Raw genomic sequence first — 20,769 nt, 5'->3', positions numbered from 1 at the left:
GATCAATAAAAACAACAAAAAAAGTTGCACTTTTTTTGCAACTTTTTTCTAAATGTAAGAGCCACAGACGGGGAAAAAAATGTTATCAAAGCACATATCTAAATAAAGGGTGCTATACTGAATATTTAAATTCATAAGAATTTTTTTAAATGAGTAGTAATTTTGAAGACATCACCAAAACATTGTAGCTGGCTAATAAGCATAGACAAATGCAAAGTTCAGCCTCAAGAAATACACCCCTATTTGAAAGGCTTAACCATAAATTCTTAATACCAAGAATGGCAACCATTTGTAGCAGCTGCTGGTCTCAAAACTTTGAAAGTGGAAGTACAAAATGGTAAAGTTGCTCTGCAAACTGTTGAAGTTTCCTACAACATTAAAGGTACACTTACCTGGTGCAGTCTAGTCATTACACTTAAAAATATTGAAGAATTAAAAACTTCATACATTAGCCTGACAAAGACTGTTTGAAAAAGGGGAAACTGCAAGTCAGTTTCCTTTGGAAAATAAGGCAATTCCTATTCTATATGAAATATGATCTTTTACAAAATGGAGTTTAGGATGAAGTTTTTAAAACATTCAGAAATCTATGGCTAAATTTCACAGTGATTTCACTTGTTAGAGGCTGAGGATATAGTAGGCCGGGGCATCTGCTAGACGCCCAGAGCCCTGACTTGGGTTCAAATCCTGACACCACTTGAACTCCTGAGCATCACTGATTGTACGATGAGTCCTGGTAGGCCCCTCAACCTGAGAGGCACTGAATCCAATAGTCCTAGCACTGAACTACTGAAGTGCTGACCTGGTTGAGTATATGGGAGTGGTATCTGCAACCCCTGAGCACTGTTGGGATCAAACAGAGAAGAAAAATCAAAATTAATTTTATGTGTATCTGATAAAGCAATGATAAAAAGAAAACCCTCAATAAAAACCAATTATAAAATCTGAAAGCTAACCTTATTGATGAAAATGTAATGTTTCTATGTCTATTTGCTAGAACTCCCATAATAAAGTACCACAAAGTACTTTGTTGCTGAAGGATTTAAGTAACAAAAATGTATTGTCTCAGACTTCCAGAGGCTAGATGTCCAAATTCAAAGTTTGGACTTCATCACAGGTCTGGTTTCTTCAGAGAACTTTGAGAGCACAGTCTCTTCAGACTAATCGCCCTTGCTTATAGATGAATGACTTTCCGTTTGAGTTCACCTCTCTTGCTCTCTCTCCCCACTCTCTCCATCTCTCTTCCTCCCTCCTTTCCTCTCTTCTCCTACCCCCCCCGCCCTCCCTCCTTGTGTCTCATGTTTATTTTTATAAAGATAGATAATCCCGGTCTGGAGTGATAGCACAGCAGTTGGGCCTTACACGCACCTTACACGCGGCCAAACCGTGTTTGATTCCTCCGCCCCTCTCGGAGAGCCCGGCAAGCTACTGAGAGTATCAAGCCCGCACGGCAGAGCCTGGCAAGCTACCCGTGCGTATTGGATATGCCAAAAACAGTAACAATAAGTCTCTCAATGAGAGACGTTACTGGTGCCTGCTCGAACAAGTCGATGAGCAACGGGATGACAGTGACAGATAATCCCATCCTAATAACTTTGTAACTAGACTCCCTTAAATACTATTATAGTTAGTCACTTCTAAGGGAGTGAGCATCAGACATCAGAACTTAAATGTATACATTCCTGGGCACAGAAAGGGGAACAGTCCTTTATAGTTTCCTTTTTGGGACCAAAAGAAAGGGCGGGATATGAACTAGTAATTCATCAGAGATCTGCTTAATGTATAGAAGCAATCCAGAAAAGAAAAGGAATAGATTTAAATGAAAACTATCTTTATAGATGTCGTGATTATGCCTCAGATAACTCTGGAGTAGCACATGGATTTGTCAAGGTATATATATAGATAATCACTGTCACTGTCATCTTGTTGCTCATCCTGTTGCTCTAGTGGGTACCAGTAATGTCTCCAATGTAAGACTTGTTGTGTTACTGTTTTTGGCATGTTGAATATGCCATGGGTAGCTTGCCAGGCTCTGCCGTGCAGGTGAGATACTCCTGGTAGCTTGCCAGGCTCTCTGAGAGGGGCCGAGGAATCAAACCCGGGTTGGCTGAGTGCAAGGCAAACGCCCTACCACTGTGCTATTGCTCTAGCCCATACTTACATAGATAGTATAAAAAAGAATATAGTGAACTGTGTACAAGACCAAGATACCAAAAACTTAAAGCATTGCTAGGAGAAAGGTGGTCAACCTCATTATCAAAATAAAAATTAAACTAGATAAAATATCACCTCAGGACTAGAGCAATAGTATAGTGGGTAGGGAGTTTGCCTTGAAGGGCTGACCCAGATTTGATCCCTGGTGTCCATATGGTTCCCCAAGCCTGGCAGAAGTGATTCCTGAGCATAGAGCCAGGAGTAACCCTTGAGTACCATTGGGTGTGGCCCCAACCTCCCCCCCTCAAAAAATCACTGAGCCAGAGGGCATAACTAAGATTAGAAATAAAGTAGCACTGTAGCACTGTCGTCCTGTGTTCATCGATTTGGTCGAGCAGGCACCAGTAACGTCTCTATTGTGAGACTTGTCACTGTTTTTGGCATATTGAATATGCCACGGGTATCTTGCCAGGCTCTGCCATGCGGGTGAGATACTCTTGGTAGCTTGCTGGGCTCTGGGAGAGGGACGAAGGAATCGAACGCAGGTCGGCCTCGTGCAAGGCAAACGCCCTACCTGCTGAGCTATCATTCCAGTCCAGAAATAAAGTATCAAGTGATATGAAAAGTGAATTAATTAGATTTTAGATTGCTAATGAGAATATAAAGTATTGCAAATACATTGGGAGTATATACAAATTCTACCTACATTTGGAATAAGAACCTATATTTATTCTAGGTTTTATTAGCTCAGATGGTATTAACATAAAAGCATGTTTACACATGCAATCCTTATGACAGCATTTTTCTTTTTTTTTTTTTAATGGTGTTTATTTGAGAACCACACCTAGCTGTGCTGAGGGTGTAGTTTTGACTCTTAAGGATTATTCCTGGCAGGGATTTGGGGGCCATATGTTGTGTTCGGTATCAAACCTGGGCTGCCACATGGATGGCAACTATCCTCTCTCTGTCTCTGTCTCTGTCTCTGTCCCTTTCCCCCTCCCATCCCCCAAGTAAGATTCCAGATCTTGACTAGCGGTGAAATAAATTCTCCATTTTAAGCAGCTGATTCAGCTCACAATCAGACCCCATCCTTTACCAGTATTTTCAACAACTGTCCACTACGTGCTTCCTCTGGTTCGCCAGGGCTAGGATCCAACCTGACAGCAGCCTTTTTATCCCAGAGGACAGAGTGGCCATTCTAAGCCTGCCTGTTCTGCCTCACCCATTCCTTCCCACAGAAATCATACCAAGAGGCACTTTCTCGTAGGTTTTATTTTGCTTTTCCTCTCCTACTCTTTGTCATCAGGGGCTGGAGCGATAGCACAGCGGTTGGGCGTTTGTCTTTCACGCGGCCGACCCGAGTTCGATTTCTCCGCCCCTCTCGGAGAGCCCGGCAAGCTACTGAGAGTATCAAGGCCTCGCGGCAGAGCCTGGCAAGGTACCAGTGCGTATTGGATATGCCAAAAACAGTAACAACAAGTCTCTCAATGAGAGACGTTACTGGTGCCCGCTCGAACAAATCAGTGAGCAACGGGATGACAGTGACAGTGACTCTTTGTTATCAAATATGTTACTCGGAGAGTTAACATATTTGAGTTAAATTTTCAGTGTGCAAATTTCCCTCAGTACTTTAACCTTGACTGCAAAACTAGTTCCTCTGTCTTCTTCTCACTCTAGTCTCACGGCATTAGTAAGTGGTATAAAATAAGCGACTGACATGCAAAGAAGTACTTTTTTTGTTTCTCATGGTTAATGCAGTAACTTACCATAAATTTTTTTTTTTTTTTTTGCTTTTTGGGTCACACCCAGGGATGCACAGGGGTTACTCCTGGTTCTACACTCAGGAATTACTCCTGGCAGTGCTCAGGGGACCATATGGGATGCTGGGATTCGAACCCGAGTCGGCCACGTGCAAGGCAAACGCCCTACCCGCTGTGCTATCGCTCCAGCCCCAACTTACCATAATTTTAATGGGAATTTTAGTATAGAAAAAAATTCTTCTTACAGTTCTGAAAAAAATAAAAATCAAATTTTTTTAACTTGCTAAAACCCAGATATCAGCAGGGTTTTGCAACTTTCAGTGGCTCTAAGGAAAATCCAAACTTTACTTTTCCCACTTTCGTTGGCTGCAAGTCTATCTTAACTTAGAGCAAGGCCAGTCTGTTGCCCACGTGAGCACATTACTTTGGCTATTTCTACAGATGTGCATTTCCCAGATTTTCTTTCTCTTAATATTATGTGCTCAAGTTTCCTCTGGTTATTTTCATGATTTGACAGCTGTTTATACTTTATTTTCAGTCTGGATGTATCACAGTTTATATTTTTATCCACCAGTGGAAGGGCTTATTTGTTGTTTCTACATTTTGATAACAATATTGTAAATAATCATGTGCAGATTTTTGTATGAACATAAGTCTTCCACTCATCTATAAATACCAAGGAGCATGATTGCTGATAAGAGTGTGTTTAATTTGCCTCCCGTGCCCCTGACCTGGAATGACCACAGAGCACAGAGCCAGGAGAGGTCCCTGAGACCTGCAGGTATTGCCTAACTCCCATTTTCACCCCCCAAGTATATTTATTTTTGTAAGAAACTGCTAAATTATCCTCCAAAATGATAACGTGATTTTGCATTTGATGCTGTAATAAATGAAAGTTACTGTTGCTTCACATCTTTAGAAGTTCTGAACTCAATAATTTACGTTATACTGTTTCTAGTAAAACGCTATTGTTTGAATTTTAATTCCCAAGCAATGTATTATGTGGTGCATTCTTCTCAATGGTTTTTCTTTCTATATATATCTTCAAATCTTTCACTCATTTTAGGAATTATTTTTACCAGACTGAGTGGTGGTGCAATTGGGAAGACGCTTGCCTTGCATGTGACTAAACCCAGTTCAGTTCCTGGAATCCCATGCCTGGAGTGATCCCTGAGCTCAGAGCCAGGGATAAGCTCTGAGAACAACCTTATGTGGCCCCCAAACAAAACAAACAAAAAATTTTATTTATGGAACTTCTTTATCAGATATGTTGTTTATCAATGTTTTCTTCCAGTAAGTGACCTGCTTAAAATGACTCTTGCCGGTGCATTTCACAGAGCAGAAGTTTTTAATTTTGAGACATTTAGTTTATCTTGGCTAAGAATGGAGAGCACCATCCTTGCATATAATAGGGCCTGGGTCCAATCCCTAATACCCTAAAAATGAATGAATAAATAAAATGCTAAAAATGTTTTAAAAGCTCAGCTTATTAATTATATCTTTTATGGACTATGCCATTGGTGTGGTTTTAAGAAGTGTTTTCCTTGGGACAGAGAGATAGAACAGGGTTTGTTAAAGCACCTAACTTGCCCTTGGCTGGCCCTGATTTGATCCCAGACACCAGGTGAGCTCAGGCAGGAACGGAACCAGGAGTGGACTTTGAGCATGAAGCCAGAAGTGAGCTCTGAGGATGCACTCCTTACACTCAGGAAAAAAAAAATGATTGCCAAATCCTAGCCCAAAGACCTCTAGAGTTTCTTCTGTATCTGTCCCATCTTCTATGAGTTTAGTTTTCATTTTACATTTAGGTCAATAGCTCATCTCCTGCAAACTTCTGTAAAGAATCAAAATCTGAGTCTAGAATCCAGCTTTTTTTTATTATTATTATTGCTATCTATATGTTTAGTTGTTCAACTGAATTTGTTAAAGGACTATTGTCTCAATTGTATAAATTTATTGTAAAAGGATTATCTTTATCCATTGTATTAATTTACTGTAAAAGGATTACTTTTGTCTTCATTGTATGAACTTTACTATAAAGGGGTTATTTTTATCCATAGTATTAATTTGTTGTAAAAGGATTATTTTTATCTCTATTGGATAAGCTACTTTTAAAAGCTTAATTTTCTCTACTGTATTGACTTACTGTAAAGTGATTATTTTTTTTTCCTTCTAAAGCCTTCCTTTATTATTTTTTTTTATAATTTATTTATTTTTAATTAGAGAATCACCGTGAGGGTACAGTTACAGATTTATACACTTTTGTGCTTATACTTCCCTCATACAAAGTTCGGGAACCCATCCCTTCACCAGTGCCCATTCTCCACCACCCGTAAACCCAGCGTCCCTCCCACCCTCCCCAATCCCATCTCCCCCCCACCCCACCCTGCCACTGTGGCAGGGCATTCCCTTCTGTTCTCTCTCTCTAATTAGCTGTTGTGGTTTGCAATAAAGTGTTGAGTGGCCGCTGTGCTCAGTCTCTAGCCCTCATTCAGCCCGCAACTCCCTTCCCCCACATGGCCTTCGACTACAATGTAGTTGGTGATCGCTTCTCTGAGTTGCCCTTTCCCCGGAACGTGAGGCCAGCCGCGAAGCCATGGGGTCAACCTCCTGGTACTTATTTCTACAGTTCTTGGGTATTAGTCTCCCACTCTGATATTCTATATACCATAGATGAGTGCAGTCTTTCTATGTCTGTCTCTCTCTTTCTGACTCATTTAAAGTGATTATTTTTATCTTCATTGTATAAACTTTAGTGTAGGGCCTTTGCCTTGCATATAGCCAACCTGGGTTCGATTCCTCCGTCCCTCTCCAAAAGCCCAGCAAGCTACCAAGAGTATCTCGCTCGCACAGCAGAGCCTGGCAAGCTACCCGTGGTGTATTCTATATGCCAAAAACAGTAACAACAAGCCTCACAATGGAGACGTTACTGGTGCCTGCTCGATCAAATCGATGAACAATGGGAGGACAGTGCTACTGTGCTACTCTCTTTTTGGAAATTGGAGGGTCACACCTGACTTTGCTCAGGACTTACTCCTGACTCTGCTCAGGGATCACTCCTAATGGACTCAGGGGACCACGTAGGGTGCTAGAGATTGAACCCAAGTTGGCCACATGCTAGTAAAGCACTTTACCCACTGTACTATTAATTTGGCATCTATTAACTTTAGTCATTAACTACAACTGACAGTATTTGTGGGCTGGATCGATAGCACAGCCGGTAGAACATTCACCTTGCACGTGGCCGACCAGGTTTGATTCCTTCACCCCTCTCAGAGAGCCCGGCAAGCTACCGAGAGTATCCCGCCCACACGGCAGAGCCTGGCAAGCTCCCCGTGGCGTATTTGATATGCCAAAAACAGTAACAACAAGTCTCACAATGGAAACATTACTGGTACCCGCTCGAGCAAATCGATGAGCAAAGGGATGACAGTGACAAGGACAGTGACTGACAGTGACAATATTTGTGAGCATTGACTTATGAGTCTGTTTCATTGTTGTGTCTTCTCTAACCAATATCATAATCTTCTGAATACTACACCGTTGTAATAAGTCTTAAAGTCAAATAATGAATATTAGATCTTATGTTCGACAATATTGTATTGGCTCTTATAGGTAGATGTTTTACTTTTCCACAAATTTTATCATTTGTATAAAATAACATTTAAATATTTGTTATATTGTTGAATTTGGAGATAAAATTTAAAATAACTACTCTTGACAATATTGAATCTTTCTATTATAAATATGGAATATCTCAAGTTTTTTTATTTTAGTCATCAGAATTTAGCAGTTTCTTTCATTTATTTCTTGTACATAGTCTGTTGGGCTGGAGTGATAGCACAGTGGGTAGGACATTCGCCTTGCATGTGGCCGACCAGGTTTAATTCCTCTGCCCCTCTTGGAGAGCCCAGCAAGCTACTGAGAGTATCTTGCCTGCATGACAGTGGCGTATTTGCAAGCTACCCGTGGCGTATTTGTTGTGCAAAAAATAGTAACAACAATTCTCACAATGGAGACGTTACTGGTGCCCGCTCGAGCAAATCCATGAGCAACGGGATGACAGTAACAGTGACAGTGATGTAGACTGCCATATTTTTACCTACATATTCCAATTTGACTGTGTGCTCATCACAAATTTTATATTTTAATTTTAATTTATTATTGCTAGGTATAAGATATTTTATAATAACCTTTTGATTTTATTGAAGTTTTCTACATAAATATGTCATCTAACAAAAACAGTCTTTTCTTTCCACCATAGAAGAAAATAAAAACATTTTCTTTTATAATTTATGTAAATGACATTTATATAAATTACATATATAAATTTGCATATGATGTTCTAATTATAATTAAAAATTGAACTTTCTAACAAAAAACATACTGGAAATTAGCAACTGCATTTTTTTATAATTTATTTTCTCCACTTGGCCCCATGCGCAGAGTAGAGTGTGGGAGTCGGTGTCACGGCAGGACAGGCATTTGTGAAAAATTTCTCCTGCTCTTTGACCAAGTATTAGTTGAAAGGAATGCAGCCAACTCTGTAACCAAAGGAGGCATTGTGTTTTCTGAAAAGTCTTAAGAAAAAATGTTGAAAGCCATGATGGTTACCATTGCACAGGGCTCTAGAGAGAAGTGTGGAGAGATTCAACCAATTATTGTATAAAAATTGGAAGAGAATACTTGAACATTATAGTTTCCTTATGTATTCCAAGGACATGAAAATATTTCAAAGATCTGAAACAATACAGAAAATACTCCTTGTACTCGGATCACGTAGTGGACTTTAATGGAATGGTTTCCGAAGTTAATTGCTGCATTGTATTCTTTCTACATAAACTACACACTGTTATTAATTCACTTGATTCTTTTTTTTTAATTTATTTATTAGTGAGTCACAGTGAGGGTACAGTTGCAGATTTATACATTTTCGTGTTCATGTTTCCCTCATACAAAGTTCGAGAACCCATCCCTTCACCAGTGCCCATTCTCCACCACCAATAAACCCAGCATCCCTCCCACCCCCCCAATCCCATCTCCTCCCCCCCCACCACCCCCCAGCCACTGTGGCAGGGTCTTCCCTTTTGTTCTCTCTCTCTAATTAGGTGTTGTGATTTGCAATAAAGGTGTTGAGTGGCCATTGTATTCAGTCTCTAGTCTACATATAGCATGCATCACCCTACCCCCTCGTGGCCTCCAACCACATTTTACTTGGTGTTCCCTTCTCTATCTGAGCTGCCTTTTTCCCAGAATGTGAGGCCAGCTTCCAAGCCATGGAGTCAACCTCCTGGTACTTATTTCTACTATTCTTGGGTGTTAGTCTCCTACTCTGTTATTCTATATTCCACAGATGAGTGGAATCTTTCTATGTCTGTCTCTCTCTTTCTGACTCATTTCACTTAGCATGATACTTTCCATGCCGATCCACTTATATGCAAAGTTGATGACCTCATTTTTTCTAACAGTTGCATAGTATTCCATTGTATAGATGTACCAAAGTTTCTTCAACCAGTCATCTGTTATAGGGCACTCGTGGTTTTTTTCAGATTCTGGCTATTGTAAACAGTGCTGCGATGAACATGAGTGCAGATGTCATTTCGACTATACTTTTTTGCTTCTTTGGGATATATTCCCAGCAGTGGTATTGCTGGGTCAAATGGGAGCTCAATTTCTAATTTTTTGAGAATCATCCATATTGTTTTCCAAAAGGACTGAACCAGTCCGCAGGCCCACCAGCAGTGTAGAAGGGTCTCTTTCTCCCCACATCCTCTCCAAGAGTGGTTGTTTTTGTTCTTTTGGATGTGGCCCAGTCTCTGTGGTGTTAGGTGGTATCTCATTGTTGTCTTGATCTGCATCTCCCTGATGATTAGTGATGTGGAGCACTTTTTCATGTGCCTTTTGGCCATTCAAATCTCTTCCTTGGGAAAGTTTCTGTTCATTTCTTCGCCCCATTTTTTGATGGGGTTGGATGATTTCTGGAATTTTTTCTTCATATTCTCTTTGTGGAGGGGATATCCGCTGTTTCTTCATATTGTTGTGGAAGTCTAGAGTTGTAGCCTTCTAGTTGTCTATCCCTATTCGCTCTTTCTCCGGGGGCGGGGGGATTCTTTTGGTGCTAAGTTGGAGGCTTTGTTCCAATTCCAGAGTACTTCCTTATTCTCAGGCTCTCCTCTTGGTTTATGTGGGGCCTTTAGTGATGATTTAAGGCTATGCTGTTAGTGATGATTTAAGGCTATGCTGTTAGTGATGATTTAAGGCTATGCTGTTAGCGATGACTTAAGGCTATGCTGTCTTTACGGGGAGTTTGTGGAGATTCTATTGTCCACTGACAGCTTTTGTGAAGTTCAACTTGGCTAAAGGACTATTTTTGCGAAAAATGATTTAGATGGCCAGGGTGATTTTCAAAGAAACAGGTTATAGAGTATGTAATGTAAGAAAAATTAAAATTGCGGCCGGCCGCGTAAGTGGACACTGCCCTGGGAAGTGGCCACGCCTTCTTTTGAGGCCACACCCCCTGTACTACAGACTACGCCCCCAGTAATCTCTTGGGGGAGAGGGCGGGGTAGGCAGGTGGGAGAGGATCGGTAGGCGGAGTCCCGATCCTGTTTTTCAGAACCTGATTTGGAATTCAGCGTTAGAGAGGAGCAGAGGCGCGTCCACGCAGCGCAGGCAGTTCAGGGGTTCCAGGGGAGCCCCCCACAGCCCGAAAACCGATGGGAGAGTGCCCCTGGGTCAGTAGGCGGAGTCTAATTCACTTGATTCTTGAAGTTTAGATACTACAGGTATTGACTTCAAAGAGCCAAAAATCCAAATGTAAATTTTGACCACAATTCTTAACTACCAATAATCTGTTGCTATTCATAAAAGCCTTATATAGATAATATAAAATGATTAATACATGTTTGTGTTCTCTAATAATTTTATTCTGAGAAAAATGTTCAGAAAATTATAAGAGAAAATGCACTTATAGTTCTGTATTATATGTATTGATAATGTAAATTTATGTTACCTATTTATAAGAAACTCAGATTGTAGTGGACCCATGTTGTTTTAATCAATGTTGTTCAGGGTCCAATATGTGTCTGTAGTTTTCTTGTTTGAATTATTAAATCATTAAAAATTAAACCAGTTCAATTGAACATAACCACTAATTTTCCTTCCATCATTAATTCTTCATTGAGCGATAGCACAGCAGATAGGATGTTTACCTTGCAGGGTTCAATTCCTTCGTCCCTCTCAGAGAGCCCAGTAACGTCTCCATCGTGAGACTTGTTACTGTTTTTTTTTTTTTTTGGCATATCGAATAAGCCATGGGTAGCTTGCCAGGCTCTGCCGTGTGGACGAGATATTCCCAGTAGCTTTCCAGGCTCTCCAAGAGGGGTGGAGGAATAGAACCTGGGTCGACCGCATGCAAGACAAGCGCCCTACCCGCTGTGCTATAGCTCCAGCCCATTTTAAATTTAAAATATTTAATATTTGATTTAATTTAAAATATTTATTTAATATATAAATATATTTTAATACATTTGATCAAATTTCTAGTTTTTGCCTTTAGTAGATGAAAACTATTTTCTTAATTGAATTTCTCATATTAGTAGCTAAACATCCTTTCACATGTTTTTAGACCTTTCTGTGTTTCTTCTTTGAAATTTACCTAATCCATTAAAAACTTTTCCTTATCAGTTACTTGGAGACTTTTTTAGATTCTAGTTTTTTGTTATATATTATAACTATTTTCTCCCAGTCTATCACATATATTGAGTGTATTTTTCTAGTGCAACCTTAAGAACTTTAAGATCATCCTAAGGAATAAGATGGTGCCAAGGATATTGTTAAATTTTACAACTACCTACTATGCAAAAAACATTTACTTTGGAATTCATCATGATTATCATCATTATCCCGTTGATCATCGATTTTCTCAAGCAGTCTCAGTAATGTCTCCATTCGTCCTAGCCCTTCTAAAAGAAGCCTTTCTTTACTTGTCCTTCCCAATGGTGCCACACTGGAGGCTCTTTCAGGTTCAGGGGAATGAGACCCATCATTTTTACTGTATTTGGCATATGAATACGCCATGAGGAATTTGCCAGGCTCTGCCGTACAGGCAGGAAAACTCTTGGTAGATTGCCAGGTTCTCCGAGAGGGAGAACTAGGCTATAAGATGTTAGGAGCTTCCAGGAGCTTGGTTTTATAATCTCTGGATGTTGACCATTGATGGGATTACACGGCACCAGGGGCATTTTCTGGGTGTGACCGCCTAGCTCCTGGAAAATGGGGGATCTAGGTGGAAGAGGCCCAGTCACAATCCGAGCAGTCTTAGAGGTCTCAGCCCTGGGTCCCGCACACCTGGGTTCCTCTGCCGGTTCCTTCATGCATGAGGCTCTTCTGAACGTGTGGAGAGTGGCCTTGAGCATGGCTGTGACTGGGTTCTGGAAGTCTTCAGCTTCCAGGGCTCTGCTCCGGGTGGGGAGGAAAACTCAACCCGCATTTTCCGAGGGGCTTTGGTGAAGACAACCAGGCATGGGAGCAAGAGACTCTACTTTGGAGTTAATTTGTTTAATGTAAATGCTACTTGCCTAATTCCTAGATCTTGTTTTCTATATTAATAATGGAAATTCATATTTAGTTAAATCCTTGCAGATGTAAAGAGAAAGATCTGTGTATTAATGTTTCACTGTATCACTGTCATGTTCTTCGATTTACTCGAGCAGGCACCAGTAACGTCTCCATTCGTCCCAGCCCTGAGATTTTAGCAGCCTCGCCTTACTCATCTTTCCCAATGATTGGAGGCTCTTTCAGGGTCAGGGGAATCAAACCTATTGTTACTGTTTTTGGCATATTGAATATGCCAAGCAGCCTTGGAGATCTCCGTCCCGGGTCCCACACACCTGGGTTCCTCTGCTGCCTCCCCCATGCGTGAGGCTCATCTGAACATGTGTAGAGTGGCCTGAGCATGGCCATGGCTAGGTTCCAGAGGTCCTCAATTGTCGAGGCTCTCCTTGGGGCGGCGGGCAGTGGGGTGGGGGAGGGAAACACAAACCTCTGAGGGGCCCTGGTGAAGACAGCCAGGTGTGGGGACAAGAGACTGCATCACTCTCTTCTAGGAGCTTGGTTTTATAGTCTCTGGATGTTGGCCATTGATGGGATTACATGGCGCCAGGGGCAGTTTCTGGGTGTGACTGCCTAGCTACTGGAAAATGGGGGATCTGGGTGGAAGAGGCACAGTTCTGATTTGAGCAGCCTTGGAGATTTCGGCCCCTGGTTCCACACACCCGTACATGGGTTCCTCTGCCAGCTCCCCCATGCGTGAGGCTCGTTTGAACAAGCCTTAATTAATTTTAACTAATTAATTAAGTTAAATTAATTTAATTAATCAAAAGCATTAATTACAATTAATGTTTTATTTTTTCAAATTCATTTTATGACATCAACACATGTTGAAATACATTTTTAATTTTTAATTTTATTTTTTAATAATGTTGGAATACTGCTATTTATGCAGCCATTGATTAAACTGGTTGAATTTAGCATGAATTCCACATTACTTTATTTTTAAATTTTATTGTAGCACTGTGAGATAGAGTTACAAACCTTTCACATTTGAGATTCAGCCATGTAATCTATCCCTCCACCAGTGCACATTTTCCACCACCCACATCCCAGTCCTCATCTTGCCTCTATGGCAGACAATTTCCCCAGTACTCTCTAATTTTGGGCATTATGTTTTCCTTGAATTTTCCCATCAACATTCAAGCCTGCCTGCCAGGGGCAGATGCTAGATAATTTATTTTCCATTGTTCAATTTTAATATCATGAGATCTTGTGCGGCTGCAGTTATGTAAAACAATTTTAAGATTGTTTTACAATCTAAAAAAATGTCTAGATTGTAAATGGTTGGGTTCCAGAGACATCTCTGTATGCTACTAATCCATTTTGAGATTCAATTGGGATTCTCTGGGCCAGGGCTGCTGGTGCGCTAAAATGACACCAGGAGGCAAATTGTGGGCATGACAACCAGTCTACTGGGTGGCTGGGGACCCAGGGAGGGACAGCCCGCGTCCTCTGCCACCATGCGGCCTGGAGATTTAGTTCTGGAACCCTCATACTTGGGCCTTACTTTGAAATACATTTTTATTAAACTATACTGATTACTTAGAACATGGCTGGAGCGATAGCACAGCAAGTAGGGGGTTTGCCTTGCACTCAGCCGACCCAGGTGTGGGGTCCCATCCTGTCCCGCAGGGAGGACCCCTCGTGGGGCTAAGGAGGGGACGCAACCGAATGAACAGACGCAGAGCCAGAAGGAGGAGGAGAGAGAGAGAGTTTATTCACAGCAGTTACAATACTTATACCTCTTGGTGGGAGGGGGTGGTATGCATGCTTGGACCCCCACAGGAACAATAGTAAAATGTTGATCAGGCATGGCCGTTGGCTAGTGAGACAAGTGGTGAAATGATAAGATCACAGGAATCCCAAGCAGCCTCCGCTTGACTAGACGATAAGAGCCAAGCTCTGTAAGATGGCTCCCTACATCTCCCCCTGTTTTGTTTTAAATTAAATGTGGTCAGGGGAGGCATTGTCTGGTATCCCTTGTGACACAAACACGAAAGCATGAAAGTACACATCTCAAGGGGGGAGATGCGGGTGACACATGTGCTGGGCCACATGGCACAAGCAGCACATGGGCTCAGGCAGCATATGCGAGCGCTTCCTTTGTTCAAGGTGTCTTTTATCTGGTCTCTTCAACCTGCCCCCACGTGGGGGCTTCTTCTCGGGTAAAAGTCCGTTGCTAAGGAGGTTACCAGGGAGGTTGGGAGTGGTGATGGTCTTCTTTAGAAAGTCTTATCAGGTCTGTTTTCTGTATCCACAGGGTGGGTCAGTCTCAGGATTCTCCTTCCCAGAGACTTTGTTAATCTGTTTCATTGCCAAGGGCCTTTCTCTATCTACCTGCCTACATCATATTCCCCCCTAGAGATTTCACCACCTTAAATCTTTAAGGGGAAAATGGTCGGTGATCCATCTTCTGAAGCTGCTTCATGCTGACAGAGGGGCGCAGACCCTGCCTGCACAAGGGGTGAAACCTCAAGCTACCATAGTTTTAGTGGGCCCCAGGCAATGAACTGGTTGGGTTCCTGAAGTTATCTGAAAGAAAAGATCAGATCAATTAGACTGAGGGATGGCACTTTGAAATGATTAGACTCTGGAGATGTGGAAGGTCCTTTCTGACCTAGTAAGAACAAAATAGTTTGCTGTCTTAGGAAACATTAAGAGTTAAAGCAACAGAAACCAAAGCAACATAATGCCATACCCATTTCTGTCATAAAAAACAATGGAAAAGAATAACTGCTCCACCTTCATTTTAAAATTTGCCTGATGGCTTAACAAATCTGACTTGTTCTTTTGCATAAACACAGCAAGATTGGAGAACTCTCCATTTTGGGGTACCCCATTATTTACTGAGAAGTCCTGGGGGTTGGGCTAAAGACAGGAGGCACACCAATAATGGCATTAATCTTATGTGGCACGTCAGAGTTACCCAGGCCTGGCCATAAATGTCCCACGATGAACTGGATGGTCTCGAGCTTTCAGGTTGAACTGGAGGTGGCCTTTTCCGTAGATGCATCCTGGCAGAAAGGAGTCCATCCCTTCCCTTTTTCAGGGCTGGGAGAGATCCTGGTTTCCAGGGTTTTTCTTGATGCTGAGTAGGCCCAGATTGTGCCAGTCACACAGATTCCCAGATTCCTCATTTCCATAGCAGTGATGATTTCCATTCTTTCCTTAAGCCAACTGGCCTCTAGGGTCTCCCTGAGGTTTGTAGGTACTTGAAACAGTACCTGTTAAATACCTGCTCCTGTCATTTAGACCAATCCCTTGACTCTTTCCCTGAAAGAGGGCTTTGGGGTCCCATAATTGATTTTCCTGTCTGCATGAGGGGTAGACCCTATTACAGAGAGGAAAGACTTTTGTCTGGATTTATGCAAACCAACATAGTGCCACGAAGCATCAAAAACATACCGAAGGTACAAAGAAGAGAAAAACATTTCACTTTACTCACAGTGAGATGCAACACACCCATTTGTTATAGTTCCTAGCCAAAGAATCTAAAATCTGTAGAGAAAGTGTACAATTTAACATCATATTTAACCCATTCAATCCCATGTTGAAAACGCTGACTTCCCATTAATAAGAGCACTGTACTGGGAGTCCAGTGTACAGTTAAGCATGTCTAATTCATTTAATCTCATTTGAAAAACCCTTGATTTCCCGCAACTTTTGAAGAATTCAATTATCTAAGAGCACTGTAACAGGAGTCCAGACAATCCATCCAATATCTTTTCCATAGATCCTACCAAAAAAATACTAGAACAATTCTGCATGTGATTTAAAGAGTTTCTTAAAACAGTGATCAGTTTCTTTCCTTCAAACACAGCCTCAAACCTTCTACACATTCCTTTATATTCATTCTGTCCTGTACCTTTCCTTCAACCCATTTCAAAATCAACTTCACTTTAACAGTACTACTTTCCTTTTTCCAACTGATGATATCTGCATCCATTATCTTTCTGACTTAAGACATACATCTATATTCCTTATAGTCGTGCCACAAATTTAAACTCTTATTTTACTAAACTCAGTACGACATGATTTCCCAAATTTGGACACTAATTATCAATTATCTCATTTAACACGACAAAACTGCTCTGCCATACCATTTCAAAAGCATTGTCAGTTCTATAGATATTCAAAAAGGTTTAGAAAGTTCTTACAACATATATTCACTTGGCAAAAGTTCACTTCACATTAGAAATTAACCAGGAGACATCTTAGAATTCTGATTTCTAGGAAAACACAAATATAAAGATTAAAACACTCATAGATTACCATAAAACATTAAGGATCTCATACTTGCGTACAAAGTTCTCTGATGGTCCGAGCTAGGTATGATACCTGGTGACAAAGCTTTGCAATGAATAAAGTTATCATAATAATAACATGCATTTTCATGTACTGGACAGACTGACTTAACAATAGTCAGTAAAAGTTCCCACATCTCAAACTTTAACCAAGGCCCAATACTATAGCTTTAGACTATCAGGCTGACACCTGAGATTAATCTATTATAATTCTTTGCTAAGTATCAATAGAAATTTTAGTTATTGAGTCTCAGATCAAATAAAACACTTGTAGAATAAATTTTGCAACCAATTTTATAACTCTAGAAAAACATATTTTAACTAAACCATTACTCTTCGAACCTGTTTTTAACCACAACTATTTCAGCTCACATTCTAATAATCCAATATAGATGCATATGTACATTTACACAACAGCATAAGACCTTTAAACCATCAATTTTTATGAAACATGAGTAAATCTTCTTTGGCTTAAGTTCAATAGTTCTCGTACCTTAGTTAGTTCAAATCACAAGCTTTCTAACTTTATCAATTCCACAATACAAATATGCTTTCAAACACAGAAAAAGCCCTTTGGGTATTTATATATATATATATATATTTTTTTTTTAACCAAACTTTGATAATAGCATAGAAAGAAAAGCATTTGGACTGTCAAATGTTTATGGAAACACAAGTAAACTTTGTTTATTTTGAGAGTTTCTGTACCTCTGTTGCTTGAAAAACAGCTAAATTCCTCATTAAAATTGGCTGAGGCTTTTAAGATAAAGCCTTGCACTCTCTGAATTCTTATTTCACTTTTAGTTTTCTGGCTCTAGCTCTGTAGCTTTTTCTAGATAGTACAGCTACTGGAATTCAAAAGAATTTCAACTGTTAATAACTATTAATGTTCTTCCAATAAGAAATTTAGAATAAAAATTTCAATTTCCTTGTAGGCGCCACATTCTAATTAGAAATCTTTGTTTAAACCTGGTCTAACAGGTTCCAAAATCACATAGATCCTTTAAATTGCTGAACTGCATATCACTCTGATCTTTTGAGATGATCCTGTTTTCCCCAGGCCTAATTTTTACCACTGATTTTCACTCTGGCTCCAGCACTCAAGTGTTCCACATAGAGAGACAGACAGACAAACAAACAGACAGACAATAAGTTCACTAAAAACACCACACATACATGTGCACACATCTGCAGTTGATCTATCGATCTGGCCCTTCAGAAACGGCAAGGAAAAAACTGATAGACTGAGAAAGGAAGGAACAAGTTCCCAGGGCAAAGTTAAGCCCTGTCGGCCGATTGGGAACATTGCTCCCCGTTTCTCTGCCTGACCAGCCCGTTTCCTGCTTGTTAAAAATGGGTCAAGAAAGCGCTTTTGTTGATATAAGCCGGCAAAACCTTTTCAAAATTGTTGAAACCTAAGGTGGTCAGATGCTAGCATTTTTCTTTCTTGGTCAAGACTAGTTCTGAGGCAGGGAACTAGTGACTTCTTATCAGATTTGGGGATAAGCTACCTTAGTGATATACTTTTATTTCCTGATATTACTAAACACTTAACCACATGATCTTGCATTTTCCTGCCTTCTCTGCTGATAATAATAAGCAGAACTAAGAGAAAGATAATGAGACAGTTACACACACACTAAAGGCACACGCACAAAGCACACTCCTGCACTCGCTCGGACCGGTCCTTCTTTCACGAGGGTGCGCACCCACTCACCACATTCACACTGAAATTCCTGAACCTGCCCTACAGACGTCCACATTATCTTTGGTCTTATCCCCCTGACAGTGGGGTTGCTCCTATGTACATTGGGCTCTTTCAAATTAGAAGCTAGCAAACTAAAGGCAAAGCGGGGGTGATCATCAGGATGCAAGGGAATTGAGAAAAAGCAGTCTATTAAATCAAGTAAAGTCTTGGAGGCGCCTCCGCTTGGGAGGGCTCAGGTAGGAAAGCAGGATGGTCAGAGTCTATAGTAGTAGAATTTGAGGAATCAGTTCCGTGCATGGGGGTGGCCTCATCCCCACAGACTGAGGGAGCCTTGGAAACAGAGAATAAGCAGGCCATAAAGCAAGAAGAGAAAAGAAAGGGTCACTGGTAGGCTGTTTCTGCCAACTCGACAGAAATGAAAACACAGGACAAAGGGGTTCAAGCCTTCCGCCAGTAACTGCTTCACTGGTAGGCTGTTTCTGCCAACTCGACAGAAATGAAGACACAGGACAAAGGGATTCGACCTTCCACCAGTGACTGTCTACACTGGGAGGTAGTTTCTGCCAACTCGACAGAAATGAAGACACAGGACAAAGGGATTCGACCTTCCACCAGTGACTATCTACACTGGGAGGTAGTTTCTGCCAACTCGACAGAAATGAAAACACAAAAGACACGAGAAGGGGGCGGGGGGGATGGGGACACTCATAACAAACCACTCAGATGCATGTCTGGCCGGTGAGGAACTTAGCCATAGTGGATCAGCCTGAGAGGTGACTTGCGGCCGGTGTCTAAACCAGCACCACCCTAGACCATATGTTCCTCGTGGAATCGCAGACAGCCCACTCGGACTCCGTAACCTTAAAGGGATCTTAAGGATGCCAAGTCGTGGAGCCACAGACTCAGTACAAGGACGAGGACGTCCAAGACTGCACAATCACTCACACATACACACAAGACAAGGGAATTCAAGCCTTTCCGCCAGTGACCGTCTCGTCCTCAACACGAGACTGTATTCAAGCCCGGTCCCATACCAGGGTGTGCGCCAAGAGAGAGGCGACCCTCAGAGACACTCACTTTTCCGTGAATTCGTCGGCCGGCCGACGTGAACTTGACCGGGCGTTCGGTGGTCCCCTAGTGCCCCACGCTGGGCGCCAGATGTGGGGTCCCATCCTGTCCCGCAGGGAGGACCCCTCGTGGGGCTAAGGAGGGGACGCAACCGAATGAACAGACGCAGAGCCAGAAGGAGGAGGAGAGAGAGAGAGTTTATTCACAGCAGTTACAATACTTATACCTCTTGGTGGGAGGGGGTGGTATGCATGCTTGGACCCCCACAGGAACAATAGTAAAATGTTGATCAGGCATGGCCGTTGGCTAGTGAGACAAGTGGTGAAATGATAAGATCACAGGAATCCCAAGCAGCCTCCGCTTGACTAGACGATAAGAGCCAAGCTCTGTAAGATGGCTCCCTACACCCAGGTACGATTCCTCCATCCCTCTCTGGGAGCCTGGCAAGCTACCGAGAGCATCCTGCCGGCACAGCAGAGCCTGGCAAGCTACCCAAGGCATATTAGATATGCCAAAAATAGTAACAACAAGTTTCACAATGGAGATGTTACTGGTGCCCACTCAAGCAAATCGATGAGCAACAGAATGACAGTGATACAGTGATACTTAGAACACTAAATCTGGAATTCATTTGACTAATTTATTATAATAATCACAGCCAGTGTTAACATCTCTCATTTTACAAGTTCATTTATCTCTTGATTTTTGACATGTGAAGGTGGTTGGGAGTGGAGGGGCGGCAGGGGGTACTTTGGGCGGTAGAGGGATGTGATGATAAGATGTCTGGGAAATGAAAGAATTTAAGTGAATTTAAGTTGTATCAATCAGGTAGAATAAATTAGGTTACAGAAAGTAAAAACTAAAAGTTCTCATTAATTTGCAATAACCAAATTTACTTTGCATTTTCATCTCATCAATGTAAGCCTTATTAGTTCTTTGAAAATATTGCATAAAGAATTCATTTTTATACATGTTTTCATGTATCAGGAATCACAAAGTCTCCAAAGTACAAAATGCTATTTCTGCTTAGATTTTATTTGGAAAATAAATTGAATTACAGGCACTCCTGAATTCAGGGCAGTATTTCACCTGCAAACAGCAACACAGTATTTATGAACAATCACCCATATTGTAGTTAACTATAAGATTAGGAATAAAAGCG

General features: G+C 41.3%; 1 protein-coding gene across 3 annotated transcripts in view; it reads left to right on the top strand.

Moving 5' to 3' along the window:
* Positions 1-20,769, top strand: part of LOC101548063 (pancreatic alpha-amylase) — a 39,919-nt gene that overhangs the window by 2,284 nt on the left and 16,866 nt on the right. Inside the window, exon 1 of one of the 3 annotated variants that reach the window (XM_055145462.1) lies at positions 3,497-3,592. The exons of the other annotated variants lie outside the window; for them this stretch is intronic. The gene's annotated coding sequence lies outside the window, so the exon portion shown is untranslated. Of the gene's footprint in view, positions 1-3,496; positions 3,593-20,769 lie in introns of those variants that run through there. 3 annotated transcript variants of the gene reach the window in all.

The sequence above is a fragment of the Sorex araneus genome, chromosome 8, assembly GCF_027595985.1.
Source record: "Sorex araneus isolate mSorAra2 chromosome 8, mSorAra2.pri, whole genome shotgun sequence".
Lineage (NCBI taxonomy): Eukaryota > Metazoa > Chordata > Mammalia > Eulipotyphla > Soricidae > Sorex > Sorex araneus.
This window is presented reverse-complemented; position numbering and strand designations above follow the sequence as displayed.